This window comes from Siphateles boraxobius, unplaced genomic scaffold (assembly GCF_051911475.1).
Source record: "Siphateles boraxobius isolate OS27281-9 unplaced genomic scaffold, OSU_SipBor_1 32, whole genome shotgun sequence".
NCBI classification, from domain to species: Eukaryota; Metazoa; Chordata; class Actinopteri; order Cypriniformes; family Leuciscidae; genus Siphateles; species Siphateles boraxobius.
Genome location: NW_027508942.1, coordinates 1,560,477 through 1,586,123, shown reverse-complemented (window position 1 = coordinate 1,586,123; position 25,647 = coordinate 1,560,477). Strand labels below are relative to the sequence as shown.

Below are 25,647 nucleotides of genomic sequence, written 5' to 3'. Positions count from 1 at the left end.
CTGATTTACTAGTGCCACTGTAAATGCTGCACAGCATGAAGTTCAGGCATGTGAGATGTGTCTACCTCATCATGCATGTGTTTGTTTGTGGATGTGTATGTGAGACTGGTTGCTGTCTGTCACACTGTGTGCTCACAGATCATTCCACACTGTTGCTACGGTCGGGATATTAAAGATTAAAATGTGTGCTAGGACTGAATGTTTCATGAAGAGAAACCTTACTAGTGCGTGGCTGGTGTTTACCCATGTCATGGTGCAGGGAAGATGCTATTGGCTGGAGTAGAGAACACGTCAGGACTGAACGAGAGGATTACATCAGCGAGAGAGAGAGAGAGAGAAAGAGAGAGAGAGAGAGAGAGAGAGAGAGAGAGAGAGAGAGAGAGAGAGAGAGAGAGAGAGAGAGAGAATGTACAGACATGTATCTCTGCCTCGCTTGTTTTGTAAATTAATAGCAATGTGAGTCTGACAGCTGTGAGTAGATGCAACTTTAACTGAGAAACAATATGACAAAGGAGACTGAAGCGACATATTTTACATTTTCATAAAAAGAAGTCCACACTTTTAAATGCTGTACAGAGGCAGAAATAATGTAATAATGAAATGTTTTAAATACTGTATGAAATGATAAAATTCAAAATGAATTAATAATGGCGGCTCGATGTAACTCGACAGACTGGAACAGATCTCAGGGGTCTCGAGACCTGACTTGACTGTTTCTTAAAAACTTGGTGTGAGATGCTGAAAATACATTGCAGTGTAGTGGACTAATTGGGCATTATACATTTGTACACCGTTCAAAAGTTTTGGTTCGGTAAGATTCCTTTAATGTTTTATCTGTAATGACACTGACAAATGTTAAATCTGCATAGACATTAAAGGAGTCATGACATGGATTTGTTTAAAAATTATTTTAATATGTTTCTTGAAGTTTACTTATAATGTTAATAAAGTTTTTTGCAAAAAAAAGAACAAATGTAAATGTGGCAAAAAATTATTTCTGAGACAAAGCATTATGAAATCATTTACTTATGGTTTGTAATGCAGCTGCTCTGTCATATCCAATACATTTGGCTGCTTTATCCTTCTGCAAAAGTTTCTTTGTGAACTCTTCATGACACTGTGCCTCATTTACAAAACAAAATGCTCCGAACAAACATATAATCCTCCAACGCGATCCAGGATGCCATTATAAACCATTATAAATGCCACTATATATAAACAGGGCTCTCAAGTTTTATCAAAAGTTTAGAGTGAGATTTAGGGGAGGAGCAACCCAAATATTTGCACCAGCGGTCCCTCGACCCAACCAAATTCGCTTCAATTTTTGCTAGCAGTTCAATTTTGCCTATTGTTCATAATTGACCAGCACAAATGGAAATTATAACAATTGTTAAATCTGATAAAAAGACAAATTCATCCAAATAAAATAAATAGTTATATTTAAAAAATACAAATTTATTGAAAAATAAAAATAAATTTGACCCCAAACAAGCCAACTGAACATCAGTGCTCAATGTACATAACATTGTGTCATAACAACTTGCCCTGAGCATGTATGTCAAGACCCAAACCGGTCACCTTTACAGGGGTCATTGGATGCCCATTTTCCACAAGTTGGTATGATTCTTTTGGGTCTTCATGTAAAGTTTGTAACATACTTTGGTTAAAATTTCTCAATGGTTGTGTAAAACAACACCCTTTTTACCTCTTAAAAAACAGCTCTGTTCACAGTGACCCGTTTCGGTGCATGTCTATTTAAATGATAATGAGCAACAACTTTTTGGCTTTTTGAGGATTTAAAAAAGTGAATGGATTTTTTTCATTGCATGGTGATTGTGTCCACACACTGCAAAGACACATTTATTTGCAAATACCATATAAAAGTGTATTTTGCATCCGATGACCCCTTTAAAAGCAGTTGGAGAGTTTGAATGCATCAAAAATAATTTAGCACGAATTTGGCTATACTCCTCAACATCAGCTCTCACTGTCTTTGATCACAGGCAAGATATATCGTCCAGGAATCGTAAAATCAAAATGCTAAAAAAATAAAAAAATAAATGAAGATGTCCACAAGCCGCATTCATCAGATCGTGCTCTTTCAACTTCCACTACGTGTGTGCGCGTGTTGTCTAGTAACTAACGTGCTTGCAGCGCGAACACATAATTTACCCGGAAACAACTAATTCTAATTTCTGATTGGCTGGTAGCTAGCATTTAACTTTGTATAACTCGAGACAGATGCTATGAACTCGGCAGAGAACTTCCCTCCGTTTGCCTGCGCCTCGTCCATTAATTGTATAGCGGGACGAGTTCCCTTACTCCTCAGCGTGAGAAATACAAGGTGTGGCGTGTGAGCGTGTGAACGGGTTGAAATCAAGTGGGTAATCCATCAGCCGGAAGTTGAAGCCTCGTGGGAGCCCCCATTGTAGCAGAACTTCACCTGCTGTTAGCATTCCATTGACTCCCATTCATTTTGGCGTCACTTTGACAGCGAATAACTTTACATCTGAGGCGTCCAAAGACTTCATTTGTCCATTATTTATTTCTAAATAAACACAACAATGTATAAAAGGCTCCATTACTTTTTATCTTACGTTATGGCCCCGTAGAAGCCGTTTTTGTTAAAAACAGGCTAACGATTGCGTCATATGTCGCACAATAGAGACATTACCGTATAGACAGGAGGAGAAGCTCGCAGGCAATCGGGGGGACGTTCCGTCAAGGGAGAATGAGAGTCCATAGATAATGAGTCCATAAAAGCAACAGGACAAAATATTTCAACAACGTTTTTGGGGAATTGGAAATAATTCGGAATGTGGCAAGTGAATACATATCAAGTGATTAATGTTGGCAATTTTCACGCACAGCTACTAGAAGATTTACGTCTGTCAGACAGGTTGCTCACGTCATCAAGCTTAGTTTGAGTCGGTTTGAGTTTGCGCGTCAGGAACGGAAGTGCTCAAAAATCGCTAAAAATGGGCTTCAACTGTCTCAACTGAGTTCCAATGAGATGGCTCTGTCCACTTCTTATACTGTCTATGTTTGAAATGCGTGTGTCTCACGCCCAATGCGTGAGACTTGAGAGCCCTGATATAAACGATTCACTTGTTTTCTGATGCTTGGATCTTTACAGATCCTTACAGTCTTTACAGAGATTCAAACAGCTGTTTAAACTGGACACGTCAAAGCGAACGTTCTTTCACTCTTCTGTTTATTTTGTTTTCGTCAGACTTAAGTGCGTGGAGTATGTCAGAAACTGAACACACATCTGTATACTGTATCCAGTGTAGACAGCGTCAGTAATTATAATGGGCTCTATTTGCTTATAACGCGACACTCACATCCAGTGTAGCAAATGTCAGCCGTTAAGCAACTGAATGCCTGTGGGCGGGGCTTATGGTGCGATGATGTAAAACTATTAGTCAATGTCTTGCTTTGTAGGCAGTCATGTGCAAATGTATTTTCCCATGTCACGACACAGATCCCGAAAATATGTAAAAGAGCTGTTTATGGAGCTTTATTAAATAAATGCTTTGTTTATAATGAAGATGACGTTTTAAACTGTGAAAATTGAAGGATGTCTTAATGGTACAAAGACCTCTTATATGTCAAAAGTTAAAGGCAAATTAGTTTTCTCATGTCATGACAAATCAGACACAATTATTTGTTATATTTAATAAACAATCTTTAAAACTCACTCTGGGATCTATGGTCCCCAACAAGGGCAAGAAGGGTCTTGGTTACCATGACTACGTTCAGTTAAGCTGGGTTTATTGCTGTTAAAAATGTGGTCACTTGGAAAAAGCAGAGGCCATAGAAAAGACCCAGAGCCCTTAAAACAGATTTTGCATCAATTTATGGACGAACTGATCTATAAATGAACATGCACCCCAGGAAACTGTGTGAATGATTTACTGTCTTGTGTACTATTATGTCTTTGCTACTACAGTATGTATTTTATTATACAACCAACGGTCAATGTAACCCCACCTGTATCGTGTCTCCTATTTTTCTCTAATTAATCCTCATTTAATGACTAACACTTTAGTGTACATCACCTTCTCTTAGAATGCAGTGTGTGTTTGTTATATCTGAGTACAAATTGACACAAACGGCAAGGCATTTGTCTAACCACACTTGAGATAGCGTCATAAATCCTCCCAACAGAGGAATATCCCACTTAGAAATTCCCCTTTTCTTATTGGTTGAGCCAACCCTGAAAGGTGGGACCTTTCTCAGGCTTTAAATGGCCTCTACACAAGCCCTTCCCTCTCTTGGCCTTCTCGGTACGTTCGGGGTGCTGTGCTGTCCTGCGTGGCCTGCAGCAGAAATGCTTTCACTGCAAAGGCCCTGGAAGTATACATTTAATGAGGTGCTCTGAAAATAATAAGCTGATGGTTCTTTTCATGTTCAATGAATCTTTTCCGTAGCTTCATTTAATTTCCGGTTTCATTCTGTCATTTACCATCTACCCATGTGTGTGTAATTGTTTGTATGTTAGTTATGTGTTCGTGATTTAGATAATAAAACTTGTGTAATATGTATTTGGTTCTGATTCTCTGCTTGCAACAAAGTTTATTTTACGATTTACATTTTAACTGCTGGCTCTTATTAGTATTGTACAGTAAGAAAGACATTTCCCTTCCTCAGAAATGAAAATGTCTTAAATTAATAAACAATTAACACTGAGTGTTCACGGGGCGAACAGATTGATTGATTGTAATATTAATTTTACTAGAATAAAGTTAATTCTATTAACTGATCCAAATATTCATAACCAATTATAACAAGTAATGATTGATTATTAATATTTCTTTACAGCTAATTTGCTAGATTTAATCAGGGTAATACCATATTTAATTTCTGACAGGAATGAGAATGAGGCTGTGAGGGATACGGGAGTTAAGTCCAGAGAGTTCAATGTTTTACTGTTTTTTTAACATAACCGACCGTTCAGCTGTCGAAACAAACTAAAACTTTCAGTAGACAAAAACTCCATAAAGCAGTTTGAAGGTTGTGAAAATGATTTAATCTTGGACCTTTATACAGTGCTTGTCCTTTTGAAGACAGCAAGTCTATCCCTCACAGCCTCGTTTTCATCCACGTTAAATTCAATATGGCGTCTCACCTGACTAAGGTCTATTGAGACATGTCTTCAATATTAGGGGCAGAGGTGGGTCAGAGCTGCATATTTTATCATGTCTTTTATGTGCCATTGCAACTATAAGTGATCATAGGTATTCATCAACACATAAGATATCAATATTTATAGTCTGATAAACATTATTGTCACAATGTCCGGGCTGACTTATTACTGCCATGACATTTTAATAGGTGCTGCCAGCAAAAATATATTGCTGCATACACTGCAGATGACATTGAAGTTTGTCAATTCAGGACAACATTGAATTAAGCTGAAGAGGGCCACATATCCAGACTGACATTTCTGCCTAAATTTTTGCAACAATTTTGATTCTATGGATTGTGCCAAGCATAAAATAGTAAATGCACTTCATGGCGTTTGGTGGGCGCACTATAGCACAATACAGGCAATCTCGACAAAGGGAGGATGTTCAATTCTCATAACACCTCCTTCATTTGACTGGTATAAGCTGCCGCACGCTCACGGACAGACCCTGGAGTGCAGAAGACAGGTTGTTCAAAGACTGACACTGATTTTAAACTTATTCATGAAGTGCACATCCACCCCATGTTGCAACATGTAACTCGCAGTAAGAGATGGAGCTTAGATATTGGATCTTGGCCAGTTAAAATTATATTTTCTGTGTATAAATGAAAAGAGTACTTCCAAGTGCAATTGCAAAAATAATGACTATTTTTCAATAACGATTCCTGAATGCCCCCTTGGGTCAGAAAATAGATAGTCCTGAGAGCATTTCCATGTATACCATCTTTAATGGGACACAAAAATATGTGGAAATGGACCTTTTCCACTAAGGCTGTAACCACAGAGGTTTTGTATAAGTAATGCAATAATGCTGTGCAATAAAAACGCAGGTTTACGGCTGTACCGCTCTGCTGTGTAATATCACCGGATTGTTTTTATCACCAGGCTCCATTGGGAGAGTTGTGTTTCAGGCTTGTTTGTGTTTAAGCGCGATTGTGCATTGTTGCAGTATTGGTATCTGTTTGTATTCTGAGCTTGCATCGTGCTGTGTAGGCAGTGTAGCTGTGTGAGAAAATCTGTATGAATGGCCTATATTTGTAGTACATAGAAAAGGGAAAAGGCTTTTACTTTAAAGGTGCAGTAAGCAATTTCTGAGAAACACTTTTGATATTTCAAAATCAACCCAAACAAACAAACAAACCCCTTCCTTCATTGCTCCGCCCCTAAAATGCACAAACACGCAGTTTAGTCTGATATTGTTGAAAAGTGTTTAGGTTTGGCAGGGAACTACACTGCGACCAAAATGGTCGCATATGCGACCTTTTGAAATGCCATTGCGACCCTAATTTTTAATGGGTCGCAAATGTATCACCGTTTGATTATTTTTGTACCTACCTAATGTTTTAGGCAATATGCTATGATTTACTATGAGCATTTATTAAAACAGAAATGTGTATTTTAAGAATACGTTTTATAAAGCGCTCTGAGCATTCAACACATCAAGTTGGCTTCGCGGATTCGCGCTTGTTTAACTGAGAGAACGAGCAGAGAGAGTGAAAGCCCCAGTCGCGCGCGCGCTCTCTCTCCCTCCCTCGCTCATAATAATGAATTGAGTTGACTGAATATCTTTGAGAATACACGATGGTAAAAGGTCGGAAGACCGAAGTTTTTTTTTTTCTGAACTACCACTGGTTGTGAATTGTGCTAAAATAACGTTGCCTCATCTTCTCTGAAAAGCTTTCCACACATTCAGATGGCATAAACCACTCTTTCAATAAACAAAACATGTTTTCTGTGTTGAGACAAATCTTGTGCGATGTCCTAAACTGCCTGGATAATCACACAACGTGTGCCGTGGTCCGTTAATGACACGTCCGATTCGCGAACTGACTCCTTTGAACCGATTCACTTTAATGAATGGTTAAAATAACAACTGATCTGTCCAACACTGAACTCAAGAGTCATTCTAGAATGATTCATTCTTTCCAAGTAGAGCTATTCAAGTCATCTGGTGAAATTGTTTTTATATCGCAATATATATCGCAGAAAAATCAAATATCGCAATGTCATTTTTTTTACCAATATCGTGCAGCCCTACTGTAAATTCTGTGGGCCTTCAATTGCAGGACTGTCCAAATTTGTAACTGCGTCAAAACAATTCAAACACGAATCATTGAAGCTTCACAATGACATATTATATTTATCTTACTTTTCCTTAAGAGTTCAGAAGTCTGCCCATCTGTGCCAACCATAGCATGGTGAAATCCAAAAGAAATTAATTTAGCACTTTATTGTGTAGGCTACTGTATTTTCTATTGCAGTAAATCTATCCCAACCATTTTTAAAGAAAACAAGAAGGCATGTGTTTTAAAAGATGGAGAGTAAAATAAAAAGCACATCTGTATGCAATACAGTTTCACTATTGGTCATTATTATCCAGAGCGGCTTACTATATAAATAATTTGTGCGACCAAATCATGTTTTGCGCTAGTAACTGAAAAAGTTAGTAGCGCAAGTGCCACCAGTGGAAAATGTTAGTGTAGTTCCCTGTTTGGGGATTGGGTAAAGGAATCTAAAATATATCGATAAATCAGTCAAATGTAACCAAAATATATTATGAAACAAAGGATTTTGGTTTTGTACCTGTAAATGTTACAACAACCTACGTATAACAATAGTTTTGTTTCCATCCAAAGTTGTGAATTGAACTTATGTGCAAAATTGGAATATCACATAAAACGATTGCGAATAAAGTAGCGTTTCGATTCCATGTGTTCAAGAGAACAAAATATTCACTTCTTGGAAAATTGGTGCAAAATATCTGTAATAAAAATGGAAGTTGCTGGAATCGTGGAAGCCACTGTGGCACTTTTTTCCTACATCATAAATAACTTGCACCTCACGCTGTCATGTTATCTTGCGTTCGGATGCTGGTGTTTAGGAACGCAATCATGTGAGACGCTTGTGGGAGGGAATTAAACCAAATCATTCTGATGACAGACTTGCTCAGGTATTTCAGAATGATCAAACCAACATTTCAGATGCTGTGCGATGACACTGATCCGCTGGTTAGTCCAGTTGTCTAATCATATACACTGCTAAGGCAAAATCGCATGAGTATTTTGTTGTGCATCGAGGAATTTATTCAGTAAATGTGCTTCCATCATAGTTTATGTGCATGTCTTAATATCATATAAAAAAAAATATCAATTGAGCTCAATTGAGCACATACATTTCCATGCACTTTTCGTAGCTGGCGGAGGGAAATAGGCTCTATTGAAGTAAACAATTTGACAAGGCTTGTTGGCCATATTTATGTGCTTGAGTGGCATCTTTAACATCTTACTAGGTGCTTGTAGAACTGGGGGGGCTGACTCGAAGCGGACGTGAGCCGCTCCTGTGAGGAGTGAAATTAGTCGGAGCTGATTAGGCATGCAAAAAGCAGGGTGTGCAGAACTTGCCTTTTCAAGTCAACAAAGGTAGATGATTATCTTCAGCTGCCTTGCTGAAGAAGCACACATACCGCCAGAGGCCTGTGCCTCAGAACTTCAGGATATCTAAATATAACATACTTCCACATTGGGTATAATCTATATTTCTTTTACAGTAAATATCAGTTTATTTTTCTTAAAAATCTGTATGAGATATACATACAGGCATTTGATGGTATTTCTTTAAGTGCTTAAATTTCCCTTATTTGAATGGCGAAAATGTGATTAAACTGCACAATATTTGCGGTTATCTGAAATAATTGTGATTTAGATCAAATAATCATGATCAGATGATTAACCAAATGTGACAGGCTTAGCTAGTGAGTTATTATTGTAATGTCTGACTTGCATTTTGGATAATCTTTTACCATTTTTGTGTGCAATAAGCATCAGCCGGTCAGTGAACTGGTGGTGGGCGATCTGTTTGAGGCTGATGAAGTCATCTATGTCCTCCTCACTCCTCTTCCTTCTCATTTAATTAGATCAGAGCTTGATTTGTCCTCAGATCACTTTAGCGGTTTATCTCTGCTCCACAGCCTGATCAGACAACAGAACAACACTGCAAGCAGCCTCATTCAAATGTACCCAAATCAACATCTTTGTGGGTTCGCTGTTCCTGAACATTATAACCCCAACATGTATGTGCGCTGCACATTACTTTTGGAGAACAGCTTGTGTTCCTTGTGTAAGCTCTTGCTTTTGTAAGACGATTCACCACCCCTTAGGTGAATTAACCATGGTTTTATGATCGATTACTATTTGTATTACCTTAGTTTTCCCCCAAAAAATATAAAAAACACCACTCTGAAACGTCTTGTAAAATCAGTGCTTGCAAAGTCTGTGCGTGAAATCCGTTCTGCATGATCCTCTTGTTTGTTAACATTGTCAGGGTCTGAATCGGGCTCGAATTGGTTCGAAATTGACGCCATCCTCAATATTTACACTAGAGAAGAACTGGTGGTTATGAAGGGGTGGGACATTTCCCGAATCACAGCCCACTGTCCTGCTAACCAATCACAGCACATTTCGTATTTCGGAAGGAGGGGCTTCATCAAAATCGGCGTGTTAAAATGACAAAAAGTTAAAAGACTAGTCATTGTACTGCTGTGCAAAACAGCGAAATTTGTTGTGCTGTAATAATGTAAAATATGTGAAATATGTTTTTCGAACAATCAAGCATGAAAACATATTCTAGTACACTCCAAATACAAAATCAAGACTTTGTAAAAGGTCATAATAGTTTTTCATGTAATATTTATTTTATTTGATAGCAGCTTTATTTCAGTTACCAATAAAAGAGAGATTATTCTGAATAGTTTTAGTTATCAATAAGAACACTGCTGCGTGAGGTTAAGCCACTCATTTGACCCGAGTTGCTTCTGAGAGCAGAGCATTGGAGCAGTTCTCACACTGAACCGCGCTGCAGAGACCCGTTACATCTCCTCAGGCACTCTCTCTCTCTCTCTCTCTCTCTCTCTCTCTCTCTCTTTCTTTCTGCGTGTTTTCCCTCTCTCTTTTTTTCTCTCTCTTGCAATTTTCTTCTAGAGATTCGTGCCTGTCTGCAGGATTCTTCAGTCATTGATTGGCCCTCTGTTGCATTGGCTCTCTCATTTATCTCATGCTTCACATTCTCTCTTTACTCCTAACAACCTTTTTATTCTTCAGTATTTTGGTCACACTTTAAATTGGGTGTCTTTAACTACTACATCAAAAAATATGTACAATGTACTTACTGTGTTCATATTGTATTGCGAAACACATGCTGCTATTGAGGTGGGATACGGGTAAGTTTGCATTAATTTCTTTTTTCCTATAGCATTTTATATTGACACGATGTACAATACAGTATATAAAGGTAACACTTTACAATAAGTTTTCATTTGTTAACATTATTTAACTTGAACTAACAATGAACAATATTCCTACAGCATTGATTAATCTTAATTTCAACATTTACTAATACATTATTAAAATCAAGTTAACATTAGTTAATGCACTGTGAACTGATAAAAACAATTGTAAATATTTTTACAAACTAACATTTTTTTACTAAAACTATTTTGCTCATTGGTAGTCCATGTTAGCTAATACATTAACTAATGTACATTATTACAATCAAGTTAACATTAGTTAATGCACTGTGAACTGAAAAAAACAATTTAAAATATTATATATTATATAATTATTACTAATTATAACTAACATTAACAAAGATTAATAAATACTTTAAAAACTATTTTGCTCATTGGTAGTCCATGTTAGCTAATGCATTAACTAATGTTAAATGACAGTGTTGTAAAAAGTTACCTAAAGTATATTTTTATATAAAACAGCATCCACATGCCAAAGCAAACATTTATTTTTTTGCTGATATTAAATCTCTCAAAATCTGTATGAAAAAAGAAATAAAATATATATACACCTTACACAATATATGCTGACAAAGAAGTCTTGATTTGCACAGTTGGCTAAATCTATTTCTTATTTTAGGGAGCAAGCACCACTGAATGTTTTCTTTTCTTTATTCACTTTATTTATTTATTTATTTATTTATTTATTTATTTATTTATTATATAAAAAGTTTAAAAATATATATATATATTCTGAGCTGCAAAGCAGCTGTATTTTCTGTATGAAAGGCGCTATATGAATAGAAAGTATTTATTATTGTTATTGTTTTTATGATCGGCACTTGTCTGGAGGTGTAGTGTCCTTAAGAGGACGTTATTCTTCTGTGCTCTTATGAAATATTATATTTCAGGTGAGAGGAAATGCTGACACATGAAGGTGAATAGACAGTCATAAATATCATAATCCACTCTGTTCTCAGTTTCTTTCTTTCTTTCTTTCTTTTTTTCTTTCCTTCCATCTTTTACAGACTTTCTTTTGCACTTCTTTCTGTTCTTTCTTCTGCAAATATGTACATATTCTGTACAACTTTTTATATCCCGGCAAATGAATGCAGTGAAGGCTTCTTTTACTATGGATGTTTATCAGTGGTGAGAGCAAAAAGAGTGAGCTACATCTCCTGCAGTGTTCACAGGATGAGTGCAGTAGAAATGAGCACTAGTGAGAGGGGGAAAATAGAGTAGGAGTTCTTCTGTGCGGTTTGTTCTCTTGACAGTGCATCTTTTTCACTTTTATCTTTTATCCACTGAAATGAGTGACAGGGCTCTATGTTTCTCAGCTTTATTTGATGAAGAGCTTAAAAGAGACGATCATACTGTAAACCAAAAAGAAAGGAGGGAGTGCAGATGACTGAGGATGGTTTCAGCTTATTTGAATCAAATGGTTAATAAAACATTTGGGCACTGATCCTGCTGAATAGAGTAAACATCATACCTGCATGCAAATCCTTCCCAGTTAACACACGATGTATTATGTCATTTATTTGTTCCTTTTTTTATTTTCACGACTTAATAATTGACAACGCAAGTTGCGTGCTCGTAATTTAATTCGTTCTTTATGTACAGTGAAGTTACAATTAAAGAGTGTGCACTGCGGACACAGTAATGTCTGTCAGGTCAGGAAATTCCGTTTTTCTGAGGTGAGACTGAGACTTTTTATTTCGTAACAAGGCTGACATATAGCCTGACAACATCTCATCTGACAGCGGATACTGAATCAAGACAAAACGTTTTTCTCTTGTTATTTAAATTGCGTCTGACAGAATAGGCAAAGACAAAGTGTCGGCCCAGATCCGGCCCACATCTGGGCCAAGTGGAATCCACGTGTACCAGATGTGGGCCGGTGGGGGCAAAAACTATGTTGCTGTCTGGGAACAGCCTTCATGCACATCTTTCAAAATAAAAGTCTTCCATCAGAAAACATTTAGATTTGCGGTTTGTTGTTATAATGTAGTATTTTTTCTAGTGTCCTTATACCATATGTTACATGTATTTACCGTAGTCATAACAGTAAATTATGCATAATTACACGCAACTAACTCTGAACTCTACAAGGACACCTTAAAATTAAGTTTAATCTACTAAATATACATTTGTTTATTTCTAGAAATTATTATAATTTTGATGTTTTACATAAATGTTACCTAACTTAATTTATATTACTTATTTATGTATGATTATTATGTATGTTTTTGTAATTCACACTCGGCTTTGCAGGGGCTTTGGAAATGATGTATCACACTTCTTCTGTATGTAATTTAAAGCTGAGGACACGGATGCATTTATTTCTAGCAACTGGTGTGCAGTTCTTGAGAGGTATTGCTTTTAACTCTTATCTCTGGAAAAAGACATGTTAAAAAAACATGTTTGTTGTGAATGCATGTTTCTGTGGGTGTTTGTGTGTAGGAGAAGGTAATATTAAAGGTGCTGTAAGCGACTTCTTTAAAATACCACATATAAATTGTCCCTACTCTCTGACTAATGTCACTGAAATAGGTGCCCTGAGAAATTACACCTGTCTGTGACAGCCCTCAGCTCTGTAAACAGAAAAAGAAGAGTCGTAGGAGCAGAAAAATAGCCAATTGGAGACTGTATTTTTTCATTAATGTTCAGACATAAGCCCCTTGCACACAGCAATCCCGTTAAATTACCGTAAAATTACCAGAATTACTTTTCCTGTAAATACACAAATGTATTGTTCACACAAGCAACGCATCTCTGTCTTTTAACTGCTAAGTTACCATTCGCACATCAGTACCAAAATACCAGTAAACTCTGTCAGAAATAAATTATCGAAATTGACCTTTAAACGTTGAGCTGTTTTCTTCATCCACTGGATCGCAGTGTTACACTGTGTCTACATTGGACGCGACAAAGCGACTGTTGCTAATCCATTTGTTCTTCGTGTCAGAAGAGTCCTGAATTATGTCAGAAATAGACCAGGACATCAGTTTACTGTCGGGAATTTGACGTGTCGTGTCGCGTCGCCTCCAGTGTAGACAGCATCACTGATTATAATGGGTTCTATCTGTATTTATTGCGTCGCACTAGTTATACTGTAGTTACTATGGTACGCAATAAATGCAGATCCGCAGCGCAGATGAACGGAAAAGGTCAGACTTCTGTCTCGTGCATGTTTACATAAAAAAACAGTTAAAAGCAGCTTAATTTACCGTAAATGGCGACGACAGCGCTTTATGAAAGCAGACTACTTACGCCAGCACGTTCTGACCTTTTACATGCTCATACAGGTAATCTTCATTTCCTTTGTTCACACACACCATCATACCAGTAATTTACTGGTAATGTTGATGCTACCTCCCTGAAATGAGTTTTTGCAGGGTGTTATTTCTGATATATAAACAGTAGTCAACATTTGAAGTGGATCAAAAAAGGTCATCAAAGTTTCCTAAGACAAGAACAGGTATTGTTCAAAATTCTTGTATAACTTTGAAAGGTTTTGATCCACTTCAAATGATGACTACTGTATACTTTTTTATAAATTACAATTATTTCAAAAAGCATAAAGTAAGCTAATTTAAAATCTGTTTGGCATATTAGTTCTTTAACATTAAGATAATCTGTATCAATATCAGTCATAATATCGTTCAGTTTTTAGTGATCTGTGGTATTAGATAGACGATGGTGGTCTTAGTCTTGTGGGAGTTAACAAAATGGCATAAACCGCTTACAACCCCCCTGCACCAATGCACATGCCAATTCTTTTTCACCAATAAGCGTCTTCCTTCGCCTCCAGTTCATTTGTTCTTTGTTGACGGTGACATGCTGTTGAGGAAATCACAAGCGGTCTTTCTGCCTGGCATGACGGTTCAACAGCACAGAGATGAGAATATAAGGCCACTGCAAAAAAAAAAAAGCTAACACAGTGATTAAGTTTCTTCGTTAATTTCATTCGCTGCACTGCCTACCCTAATGATGATGAGATAATGTGCTAGAGGACACACTGAGCTGTCACAGTGGGCATCGCATGCACAAAAGACCCCGACCGAATGAACGGTTCAAACTGAGAGCTAGAACATTTGAATGGTAAGCAGTGCTTTAAAGGAATAAACTTATCAGAAAAATGCACAAGGAGTCATGAGGAATGAATGATGTACACCTAGTGACTCTTTAAGGTTCAGAAGTGCCGTGCATTTGACTGTGTGGTAATATTCTGCTGTGGCCTAGAGGTGGTAGATGGTGCTTGTGAAAATGTTAATTTGTGTAATGCACATAATATGTGTCTGTGTCTCTCTAGAGGTGCATTTAGTCCAGGGCCTTTGATACTGAAAAACAATTTTTTTTATAAAAAATTAATAAGCTCATAGTTCTCATTGTTTAGCCCTCTTTGTTGATGTATACTTTATTACAGTGCCTCTGCTTCTTCATCCATCTACAGGAAACAAAATGTGTTTGCACACATACAGAGACCACATTGAAAATCTGCGAAATTTTTAGTTTTTTTTAAATGACAATAATGAAAAAAATCTTTTCTTTAGCAAGGTCTCATTAAATTGATCAAAAGTGACGGTAAAAAGATTTTTAATTTGTCACCATTTTTTACATTTCTAATAAATGCTGTTCTTTTTAACTTTCCACGCATCAATGAATCCTGAAAATATGATAATGGTTTTCACAAAAATATAAACTAAATATTTAACATATATAAAAACAGTTATTTTAAATTGTAATAATATTTTACAATTTTTACTGTATTTTTGAAGTAAATGCAGCCTTGGTGAGCATAATACTTCTTTCGAAACAAAAATATTTAATAACTTTTTTTTTTGATAGTTACACCACATGACATATGTTTATAATCTTTAAATTGAAACTTTCTTAAAATAAATAGTATAAACTTTTTTGCAAAATCACATGAAACCAGCATGAATATTTGTTTTTATTTTCTTTCTGTGGACATTATTTGCCGTTGACTCATATAATTGGAAAACCTGACATTTGTAAAATTCTACTCATCCCCACCCTTGTATATTTTCTAGCAAATCGATTTGTCCATGTTCAAATTTTTTCTCGACAATTGCCACAGATTTCTCCCCAAAATCAGCACAGAAAATGTGAAAAAGTCAGCAGATTAAATATGGTGTTTAATCTTTAGTGTCGATCTAAAAGATGCACGTCTCTGCTTTACTTTATCTGAAAGTCCACACAGAATCCATCCTGTAATGCACAGCAGGTTTTTACTATAGTGTAGCATCCTGATGAGAGGGGTAAAACGCTCCAGGCTTCCTGGGATACGATGAATGAAGCCACTGACATGACAAGTCTTTCCTGAGATGTGCATTTGTGTGTTAAGCAGAAGCAGAGAAGTGCCATACGGCTGGAGAGTGGCAGTCTGAAGGGGATTGTTTCAACAGTGGCTAAAATGCTATTGCCCTGGCATGGCACTCTCAAAAATACTCCCCAGGGGCTGTAGGAGAGCACCATTGAGAAGAATAAAAGGCTTTTTCCACAGCCAGACGGAACGCCAATCTCACCTGACCCTTCATATAAGGCAGAAACGAATGAAGAACAACCTCAGGCTTTCTGTTCAAGCTTCATAAAACAGGAGGTTATTCAACGGAGAGAATCAGATGGAAATGCTCAGAAAGTTGGAAGCGGTGGCCATCTTGTTTCAGCACCTCTTGCAAAGTGTTTCATTCAGAAAACAATTTCATCCTCATTTTGCTTTTTCAAGTAGTCTGCAGGGAGTGAGTCATAGAATATTGCCTCCGGATATTTCATTTCATAATTTCACCTGGTTAGGCGACAGCATCTCAGTGCCTCGGTACAGTTTTTAACTTTCACCAATCTTCCTCCCGCTTTAAATCACGTCAAACGTGGAGGCGGAAACAAGGTACAGCATGGCAGACAAGCTCTTTTTCCTCACGAACAGTGATAAACAATGATCCACAAGGTGGTGCTAAATTGAAATTCAATAACAGTAGATCATTCCTTTCAGGGTGGCAGGTCGATACCTATTGTTAATGTGATGTCAGCCCTTCTGCATACATTTCCCACAATGCAGGTGTGCAGAGCGGATGGCATTTGCAGCTCTGTTTTTCTCCACTCATTCTTGGAAAGAGCTGATTGGAGTTTGTTGCTTTACGTCACACTCTTTCCTCCACTGTTATTGTTAACATTATTCACCTTTAATTAAGTTCATTCCTGTTACCACATTTTCACCTCCTTTTACAATCTGAAACACGCTGTCTAATATTCCAAAGCGATTTATTGCAATTAGGGCTGTCCTTACCTAAAGATTTTTCTAGTCGACTTGTAGGCGTTCATTTAAGCCACTAGTCGACTAGACGCATGTTAATAATATCAGTTTAATTAATTGAATATATACTGGGGGGAGTGGCATCAGAAAATGGTTTGAGTTTCTGGGCTGAAAAAAAGTATTATATGTAGAATTACTAACACTGTTCTAGATAACAGAGCAATACTAAGGCTAAATACTATAGATTTGTTGTGGAGTGAAGAGAACAAAAGTAAATTTTTATAGTTTTTGTTATATATACACCCTCATTTTACATTTATTTCTGTACGTGATAATAAAATGTGACTTATATACTGATGCAACCTGTGTTTTTTTTCTGTCTCAACAGTGCAATTTTATGGTACAAACAGTACAAAAAAAGCGAAAAGAAGCAGAAACGTGTTGTGCCATTATTTTATCTCTCACATAAGCTTAACTTCATCTATCCAGTGAATGCAGTAGACCGTTCTCAGCAGCTTTTGGTCTAGTTGTGGTGGCTAAGCTGCTGTTTTTGGTCTGGATGCCTGAGGACAGGACAGACAGGGGAGGTGTAGCATAGCTGTTGACTTCTGAAAGTATGAAAAACTACAGAGAGAGATTGGCAGTGAAAGTATGACTCACAATCACCTGTTTCTCTCTTAGTCACTGACTCACTCTCTCTTTATTGATGGAATACTAGCACAGATTGATCTGTTCTTACAATTTACCTTAGTGTTTTTGCATTATTTTCTCACATGATATTCAGGGAGAGGCTAATTCTGTCTAAGCTTTCTTAGTTTAAAGGTGAAGTGTGTAATTTTGGCATAGCAACATGTGTATTTCTTTTAGCAAACAACATGTTGATTTAAATAGTGAATAAACCATCACCGGCCATTCCACATCCAGTTAACATCTCTGTCAGCTTCTTCTTAATGGCAGTATATAGCACTTAACCCTATATATAAAAATCATGGGCAATTTAATATCTTACTGGGTTGTGGTGTTCTGCTTGATTGCTCTGCACTTTTCTCCTTGACCACCAGTTTCCTCTCTGGCTCCCAGGGGCTCCACCCATTGAGTGCTCCTTCACTCCAGGCATTAACTGCCCTCCATTATTAATGAGTGTGTCATACAGCGGCGCTTCTGCTCTGATCTCAACACAGTCCATGGGACTGTTGTCAACAGGTTATTGAATATGTCCTGTTCCACCTTCAGCCTACCAGAGGTCTCATAACAGATCTAATGACTTGGTGATTATGTAATTGACTGGATGAACTAGTTTGTTGGCCAGATCAGGGTCTTGGAGTTATACTCCATTATACTGGAGTTTTATAATATTGATGCAGAAAATGAAAGAATATATTTGTGTGAATAGGAATTGCTCTCTTCAGGTGTTACAGCAGATGTACAGGTCTGATTGGTCTGGTAATATTCTGTACTAATTCCATCATGATATGTATTCTCCTGTATAGTGCCAGATCGCTTTCTCATGAATAAGTTATAGATGAAAACATCATGAATTGTTTATGGAATCTGACATGAATGAAATCTCCTCATGGTGATGTATATTGCTCCTCAAAACTATAATCATCTTCCTGAAAAGTTCCTGTGATCTATGAATCTTCATGCTGTTTATAGCACTAGAGAGTTGTCCTCTGTAACCCAAAACCAGCGGGACATCCTTGATTTCATTGAGTATTTGAACCAGCTCTCAACATTGTTTTAAAACTCCAAGTCAAGCTATATGAAGGATTCCAAGAACAAGAATTTCTACAAACAATACACTTTATCATTTTTTCTGTGACAGTCGGGAGGTGGGAGACAGGTAGACATATGTATCAACTGCATGTGCAACCAATATCACTTGTGTAAGCTGATTTATATTCTTGATTTATCTCTGCAATAACCCTAAAAGCTGTAATTGCTCATGGAATGTTGAAATGGAGCGTTCCATGAAGTCAATTAGCAGCCTAGCAGCATTACCTGTCCGTTAGCCTACGAGTTTGACTGATGCTGAATGAATGTGATGTGATTTCCTGAGCTCTTCGTGATGGAGCGCTGTTGTTATGGCCCGTGGCAATCAGATAGTGACTTCTTCCCGTGTCTTTTCTAAGTCACAGAATGAAAACAAAAAGCATTGGTGCTCGCTGTATGTTGGAGTAGCACATGATGAGATGTGGTAAAATCCATTAAATAGACCATTAAATTGATTTTATATTAAACAGACCATATATTATGATGTGAATTAGTCATTAATGGGTATATTTACCTCCACACAAGTACATAACCATTATGTATCTGAGGTTTTGCTTAACTAATGGATCCAAGTGATGCATCCTGAGACAAACATGGTGAAACGGGTTTGGAAGTAGTTTACAAGTTAACCATCTCAGAAAAGTGTTAAGCTAGGACAACGATTTTTATTATTTCATTCATATTGTATTAGCATTTAGAAACATTTTAGAGCAAATCAGGTGTAATGTTTTTTGAGGAGATGTCTTGTTTTAGGGGCTGTATACACAATACCGTTTTCAACTAAAAACTGAAAACTTTTTTATGTATTTTGGCCATTCATTTACACAACAACAGCATTTGAGGGCCTGAAAACGCAAAAAAATACAAATTGAAAATGGGAAGAGAGACGCTTATGCAGCTTACTGTGTACACATAGTTTTCCCATTTACTGCACTTTGCTATTCTTTTGGTTTTTTACATAAAGAGGCTAATGAATCAAAAGTTGCACTCAAAATAAGTTGGATTGAACGGGCAACTGCACCACGTTTTTACTTTGAAATGTGGAGATTTACAGTGAATAATGATTTTCGCATTGATCTTTTTCTTACACAGAGCTTTCATATGGTTTCCGAAGATACTGAATTTAGCAAGTTGTTTGCATACTTTTATGGTATGTTTATGTCGCTTATGAGGTTTGATGGCTTCAGTGCCCCTTTTATTGTTATTACATAAAGAGCATTCAAAACGGTCTTCTAAAAGGTCATTCACACATCATTTTCAACTAAAAACGAAAAACTTTGTATGCGTTTTGGCCGTTTGTTTACACGACAACAGTGTTCTGAGGGCCTGAAATGGCTAACTTTTGAAAACGAGTTTCAAAGTGCGAGTTTTTGAAAACTATACCATTATCGTCTGTGTAAACTATATGTGAATTTGTGAAAACAGTGACGTCATGCACATACGTATTACGAGTTCAGTCTATAGCCATGTATTGTTTCTTTACAAAGTGACATCGCCAACTACTGGCTTGGCATGAATAATGTTTTAGTGGTTTTCTTGAATCTGTGTGAACGGACAGGGACATCGTTTAAGCACATTGTGTCTTGTAATTGTAAACTTAGACTGCAAATGTTGATGTTGCTTATCCTTTGACTGTTACTGTGAGGACAGGAATCATTCAGCTAATGGAGAGGAAGGACCAGAAATTGATGTTTCTAAGTGAGACCGCTTTGTTTAGGCCTTTCATGCATGAAGGTCATTGCAGGTGTTCATGTGCGCCTATATCAGGTACAACTATTCACTTTTGTCTTTTGTAAAAGTGAACTCAAGAGGTTTTGTTGTCTCTGCTGAGGAAGCTGTTAGGAGCTTTACCAGAATGCTGATAGCCATGAAATTATTCAGATTTGCAGTTATCTGCAGATGCTTGTATTTGTGAAGCTAGTCTGTGAAATGCTGTTATTTTAGGTCACGGTTTTTACTTCAAGGTGTTAATCTATCTGTTCGGCAATGTCACCTATGATCCAGCTTTGTTTGTCTCTTCCTAATGAAGAAACCCTGTTATATCAGCTGTTAAGGTGTGATGACAATTGAAGAAATGAACAAAGGAGTTTTTATTGTAAATCTCATCTCTCATTAGTTCCCTATCAGTCGGTCACTTTCGACGTACGTTGTGACCAACTAATAGGAATCCCGCTAGACAGGCCAATCTACTTCGAGTGAAACTAAACAAACCAATGCACGTTGGCGTGCAATCATTTGCATCACCTACTCAGCCTCGCAGCGCGGGAATATAATAAGCAGAAGGTGCGATTGCACTTCAGCTTTTTGCTTCGGAGCCAAGCACTTCGAATGCTGTTAGAGAGTGAATCTACAAGCCTTTCTGGACCTTTCCATCCTGGTGCGGGTGGCTCCTCCTCCCTCACCACCCTTGATGGTGAGGCAGCTAAGGGATACACACGTATCCCGCCAGTGGAGCATGCCGTTGCAATGCAGCTGTGCCCAGCTGTGTCTTCCTTCCCGGGCTGTAGGTACTCGTCGTACCTATCCGGCAAGGCTTACAAGGCCTGTGGGGAAGCTGCCTCTGCCATGCACGCCATGCCGTTGCTACAGGTCCATCAGGCCAAGGCACTGAAGGACCTGCACGAAAGTGGTCATGATCCACAAGTTCTTCAAGAACTTCACCGCGCGGTAAGTGGGTCGTGCGATGTCCACCTTGGTGGTCCAGGAACGCCATCTCTGGCTGTGTCTGGCCAACATGAGGGAGACAGGCAAGCTCTTGTTCCTTAACTCCCTCATGTCCCAGACCGGGCTCTTCGGCGACGCGGTCGAGAACTTCGCCCAGCAGCGCTCGGCTGTACAAAAGCAGACTGAGGCCATCAAATACATCCTGCCTGTACCCCACTGCCCGCGGCTCCTCAGTCTGTTCGTCACCGGGGGCGTCCTCCTGCGTCTGCCCCTGCTCCCGCGCCGCAGCAGCAGCCTCCACCTAATCGGCGCCAGTCGCAGGCAGGCCGCCCTGCCCGTCCAGGCCCCCGCCAAAAAGGGCGGGAAAGCCAGGGGTAAGCGGCCCTAGTATGGGCGACCCAGAGATGGACTTTCCTTCGCAAGTTACAACCTGTGTAAATTATTGCAGTCATTCCTTTAGACTAATAGTCCATTTAACATATTTTCTTAGGATGATTTAAAGGCCCACTGAAGTGCCTTGAAACGCGCAGCATTATTCAATGTGTTGACGTAATGTACTAATTTGAAAATGTACTAGTTTTCCAAAACCATTGGAAAACCCCATACAGGTCAACAACTAATCGAAATATTGGTGAGGGTGCATTTGTATAAAAATTTCTCACACATCTTCTCCCTTAGGATTCTCTGAAAAGGTTAATAATCATCATTTACAGACCCTCACAAACACATTCTAGTGTGAGATTGATTTTGGTACTATCTCATAACATTTTTCCGGCCTTGAATGTCTGTGATTCTGGCTACACAGTCTCCATGGCAACTGGCCATGCATCATCATCTCCCAGCTGTGCGGTGTCATGCATTCCCAGACTCTCAAACCCCCGTCCTACTTCTGTGATGGTCCAGTGCAGCACAGTCTTCCTCCAGTTCATTCATCAGAGTGTGCCTCTGCCTTATTTAGTGTTGGAAAAAAACTTCAAGTGTGCAACTTGCTCTGTAAAATGTTAAATTGATTAAATGGTTCATAGATTTGTGTGTTTCTGCTCTACTAATAGGTAAATTCCTTTAAAGAGTGTTTCATAATGAGACCGTTATCATATCACCATGTGGCAGGTGTGAAGTGAAAGATTTCAGACTCTCAGAAATCTGTATTTTTGTCAGCTCCCACATCGTCAAGTCTTTGCTCCTCCATTTTACCAAGTTATTTATTTACTTATTTTTATTTTTTTACAGTCTTTTGTTATACAGTTGTTATCAAAAACTAGAAACGGCAAAATGCTGCTTTCAGTTTTTAGGTGTGTGGCATGGATGAGTCACGTCCCACTGTAGAGAGAGGAGAGATAATAGGCTAACTTAAAGATATCTGGCGATTAGCCAGATAAAGATATATAAGATATTTTTTTAGATGCTGGAAGAGCCCAGTTGTTTATAATTTATTTTCTGTTAGAAGGTCAAAGTGTGATCATTTAATTTTTTGTATTGATTTTTGATGCTTTTGAATTTGAACTAATATTTTATCCCTGGGTTGTTGTTTAAAAGTTGATTGGCAGATGTCACTATAGAAGGTTTTTATCATGGAGACAATTGTAAGACTAGTCCTTAAATAAAAATAATTTATTGTGAAAAAATAATTTATTTATTATTGTATTACTGAACTGCAAGACTGAATTTTTAAAATATATTTATAATTATTTAAATTATTTAATTAAAGTTGAAAATAGTTCATTAGCTGAGCAGTATGTTTTGTTTAAAAGAATTAAAGAAACTTCAAATCATTACAATGTAACACTTAAATACATATATGACAGCTACATGAATAAAGGCCATGTAAAGGTTAAAAAATGCAAGTAATATTAAAAGTATAAGGGACGTAAGTTTTAAAGCAGTTGTATTATTACTTTGATTTTGCTGATATTTGATATACAGTGTGTTAATATAAGTGTTACAATGTACAGTATTGTATTGACACCATTACTGTTGGCACATGTATATGTGTTTCTATAGACCAAGTGATGGCAGACTTAATTAAAGTGACTGCTAAATGAATAAATGTAAAAGAAAAAGTTTAGTTCCTCCCGTCTCAAATTTCTGTTTTTCTAAATCCTCCACGGTATTGTAACGGTCAGTTTTGGGTTTTGTTTAGTTTTCCTGGACTTTTAGTTTGTAGATCAGTGTTTCCTGTGTTTCTTTTTTTGTTTCTTTGGTTTCTAGACTGTTCTAATTTGTTGTCATGGCAACTCATTGTTTGATTGATTTGATTCGCCATTTATCTCTTTAGTTACTCTGTGTGTCAAGCGTGCCGCTCAAGCCCTGAAAAGTGAAGCCAAAGCATCTCGATCGCCCCCCCGATGACTGGTCCTAGTATAGGTCATAAACCCCGCCTCCCCATGTTATTCAATGGGATGTGAGACCAACTAAACGTCTCAGGTTACGACTGTAACCATAGTTCCCTGAGAAAGGGAACGAGACGATGCGTCAACGACGCTTTCGGAACGCTCCCAGCGTGAATGCGTCTGAAGCATCTATGTCAACTAGTCCAATGGAAGGAATGAATGTCACGGGCGGGTGACGTCATGACCAGGAAGTGATAAAAGAGCATCCGGTGCAAACCGGCATTAGCTTCAAAAATTGCCGAAGCAAGCCGATCACAGGGATGCAGGAAGTATGGCAGGGTGACGCATCGTCTCGTTCCCTTTCTCAGGGAACTATGGTTACAGTCGTTACCTGAGACGTTCCCTTTCGAGGGAACTCGCGATGCGTCAACGACGCTTTGGGAACGAGAATACCCAAAACGCCAGACTTTCAAATGCCTGAGTGTCAGCCTGTTGTCACACTGCACCAAGCACCTGGGATCCTGGGGCAGCATCCAGGTCCAAGCTGTAAAACCTCATGAATGTGAGCGGTGAGGACCAGCCCGCCGCATCACAAACGTCTTGGAGAGAACTCCAGATAATACGCTTAGAAGCCATACTCCTAGTGGAATGAGCCCTGACCACCAAATGGTTGGCCAGAAGACTCACAAGCAAGAAGAATAGTCTCGACTATCTATATGCTCAATAGGTTGGATTTTCTCGACAGAGAAGTCCGATGAACATAAGTGTCCAGTGCTCGCACTGGCACAAGAGGTTCAGCTTTTCCTGGTCCGAAAAATGGGGGAGGACAGAAACCTGCAGCACAATAGGCCTCGGAATAATGGTAGGCACCTTTGGAACATATCCATGTTTCGGGTAAGATTGCCTTGGCCATCCCGGTGCACTCAAGGCAGGTGGGGACCGAAAGGGCCTGAAGGTCTGACTCTTATAGGGACGAAATAGCTAGCAGAAAATAGTCTTAAAAGAAAGGAACTTCTCTGAGACCAAATCTAAGGGCTCGAAGGGAGCCCCAGATAGGCCTTCTAGAACTATTGCAAGGTCCCAAGCCAGCACCTTAGTGCAAGTTGCATGCCTCAGCCTCAAAGTGCCACGAAGGAAACGAGTGATCAGGGGGTCTCGACCCAAAAATGTACTACCCACCAGGGCGTGGAAAGCCGCAATGGCCGCCACACATATTATACCTTAAGCGTGGAAGGACATAGACCTGATAGAAAGCGTTCTTGCAGAAACTCGAATACTGTGTTTACTGAACAGTTAACCGGATCCCACTGACACTGGTAACACCAAGAAGTGAAAAACTCTCGAAATAGTGAATATAGTTTCCTCGTAGCGGGAGCTCTGGAGCTTAGAATGGTCTAAACAACCTCGGTTGAGAGACCACTCTCTATGAGTTGGGCCCCCTCAGAGGCCAAACCCACAGTTCCCAAATCCCCTGCCGGGGGTGCAATATTGCATCCCCTGCCTGAGACAGAAGGTCTCTCCTGATCGGGACCTCCAAGGGAGGTCCGTCGAGGAGAAAAATTAGGTCCGCAAACCAAATTCAGCTCGGCCAGGGTGGTGCTACTAAATAGGCTTATTCCATCCTGGCGGATTCACTCCAGAACTCCTGGGAGCAGAGCAACGGAGGGAAATGCGTACAGACGTAGCCTCGGCCACGTCTGCACCATAGCATCCAGCCCCGAGGGGACTGGTTGAGTGAGGGATAACCAGAGTGGACAGTGCGTCGTATGCTGAGACGAGAACAAATCCACTTCTGCCTGGCCGTAAAACTCCCATATTTGCTCCACCGCCTCGGGGTGGAGTCCCCTGGCCTCAGCCCCTGCCTCGACAGGGTGTCTGCTCCAATATTCTGGCCCCCCCCGGAATATACACTGCCCTCAGACAGCGTAATTTCTTGAGGGACCAAAATAAGAGGCCACCAACGTGTTGTCTGTGGGTCAAGAACCAGAGTTTCCTCCATATAACCAAGGCGCGGGGATACTGCCGCGTGATCTTGATCGTAAGGAGTGGGTTTCCCCTCAGGGAGAACCCTCTGGTCCTGAGCCACCTCTGTAAAGGTCTCACGTACAGCAGGTCAAAGGGTATCACATTG

At 38.8% G+C, this 25,647-nt stretch overlaps 1 protein-coding gene across 4 annotated transcripts in view; it reads left to right on the top strand.

Moving 5' to 3' along the window:
* Positions 1-25,647, top strand: part of frmd5a (FERM domain containing 5a) — a 130,860-nt gene that overhangs the window by 20,960 nt on the left and 84,253 nt on the right. Inside the window, exon 1 of one of the 4 annotated variants that reach the window (XM_077194447.1) lies at positions 10,301-10,406. The exons of the other annotated variants lie outside the window; for them this stretch is intronic. The gene's annotated coding sequence lies outside the window, so the exon portion shown is untranslated. Of the gene's footprint in view, positions 1-10,300; positions 10,407-25,647 lie in introns of those variants that run through there. 4 annotated transcript variants of the gene reach the window in all.